Source organism: Echinops telfairi, unplaced genomic scaffold (genome assembly GCF_000313985.2).
Source record: "Echinops telfairi isolate 266 unplaced genomic scaffold, ASM31398v2 ScPeMD7_20;HRSCAF=75, whole genome shotgun sequence".
NCBI lineage: Eukaryota > Metazoa > Chordata > Mammalia > Afrosoricida > Tenrecidae > Echinops > Echinops telfairi.
Genome location: NW_022103917.1, coordinates 13,890,196 through 13,892,587, shown reverse-complemented (window position 1 = coordinate 13,892,587; position 2,392 = coordinate 13,890,196).

Below are 2,392 nucleotides of genomic sequence, written 5' to 3'. Positions count from 1 at the left end.
GTTGTATTTGAGATGGAGGACCTTCATGCGTGTTTCTTGGTCTTCCATGTAAAGTGGACCTTTTTAGGTGCAACCCACATAAACACAAATGTGATTCTGTGTTCCCTTCCCACCTTGCAGTATGTTGGACTGCAGGTTGTAGAGCAGAGCGATCTTTGCATGGGTTGAAAAGTCCACAGGTGGTGCAGGCTGAGGGGTTCTCAGTGCCTGAAGAACACAGCCACCCCTAATGGTGGGGATGGGAGTACTCATTAGTAGCAAGAGCAACAAAGACATTGGAGAGAGAGAGAGAAAGAGAGAGAGAGAGAGAGAGAGAGAGAGAGAGAGAGAGATGGAGCCGGGAGTGCACATTCTTGAGGTCAAGGATAATACCAAATTATGAACAAAGCTCAAGTGGACATGTTCTCAACTCATTGAAACTTTGTAACAAGTTTACAAGAACGCTGCCTCATAAGAAACAACATATTTTAGTTGGACAAGCATTTTCAGGGAAGTTCAGGAAAATCTCAAAATTAAGCCCAAGAAAGGGAAAACCATCAACCTCAGCAAATAAACTGTGACTGAGGTCCTAAACCTGGTGGAAGAAGACCATAGAATTACCACTGGTGCGATAGCAACTGAAGTCAGATTCTCAAATGGTTTGACATTGTCTATTTTAAGTGAACATCTTGGCCTCAGCAAGCTTTTGGGTGTCAAGGACCTTCTAACGTGATCTTGTAAGAGCACATGGTGGTGGTAGCTATTGACTTTGTCTGCTTTTAGAGTTGTGGAGACTGATGTTCATGGTTCTGGTAATTATGCCCATGCCTTTAATGTGCCTCACTCGACCTGTGGATGCACCTTAGATGACAAAAGAATATTTTTCATAAAAATGGGACTTTAAAAGTTAGGCATTGATTTATGGCAGCTTTTTAAAGTAAGCAAAATTTCTCAATTTTAGGAAACACATTTAAATATTTAAGAATGAAGTAAATATTACATTTTTAGTTTCTTAAAATTTTCAGGAACAAATATATAAATGAGTATGGGAATCTATTAAAATGTTAAAAATTAGAAAATCTGGGAGAAAGAAAGGTATCTGGAAAAAATGTTGTACTGTTGTTATGACATTCCTATAATTCTGAGTTTACATTTAAATAATTTTTAAAAATGAACAGTAATTTGAATCAGTCAATCAAAACAATTGCAGAGTACCAGAAAGTGCTAATAGTGTGTGCAGTAAGGTTTCAGTGGATTTTTTTTATTAAAGAAGTTTTCTGTAATGATTATATGTATATAATGCATGCATATATATGGTGTTTGTAAAAATATGCTTTAGAAATAATTTAAATAAATTATTGGAACCATAACATTCCTATTCTTCCTAAGGCATTTTTTGGAATTGGTTTTCCTTCCTATAGTATTGCCAACCTATTCCTTATAAAGTTGTCAATTGTGCCAAATGAAGCACAGTATCAAAATCCAACTTTATGTCCAACTGCAACAAAATCATCTCAAAGATGGTCAAATCTGATTGAGTTAGAGAGCATTTTTACTCAGCTAACTAGCTGTTTATTTGAGTTGGCTTAGGTATTTGGTTGAAAAATAGTCAGTAGGGAGCTCTGAGGGAGTTACATGAACAGAGGATTTGGACTAATGGGGAACAATTACTCCAAAGGTAAGCTTTTTACAGAAACAGATTGCCATGGAAACAAATAAACAAGATAATTATGAAGGGATTCTGAAGTGTGTTTTAGTTCTGCTGACCAATTTCTACTAGGTCAGGACTGATTACCTTTATTATAATTCCTTATCTATGTATGCCAGGTGGCTTCAAAAAGTTGGCGGAAAAGGAAAAGAAAAGATAATGGATTTTTCCATGAATCTTTTGTAACCCCCTTGTAGCTTTGTTATTTCTTTTTTGCTAAAATGCACATAGATGTATTTTGTAATGTTACTTCCACAACAAATTAGAGCCATGGTACATGGAGCTAATGATAATTTTCTTAGCTTGCTTAGTATACAGCACCTAATTGCAGAAACACAATCTGTTCAGTGGTGATACTACTTTTGGACTGAAAGTTGATATGTCATATATAATACAGTCATTACAATTTATAATGGACATAATAGCTTACTATACTTTGGGAGGATGTTATTGAATGGTATTCTTAGTAGTTATAAAATATTAAGCACAAGGGAAAGCTGAAAATATAGTAATTCTTTATCTTTGAGGTGTTTTTTTTTTAATTCGTGTTCATGGAGAAAAATAGAAACTAACAATAACTTGATTTTTTTCCTTAAGATAAGAAGACCATTCAGAGATTTTGAAAATACCTCACCTTGTAACTTGATGTCATTTTCTCCAAATTGAAAACATAAATAGAGTTTCTCTAAGACTTATGGCCGTTGA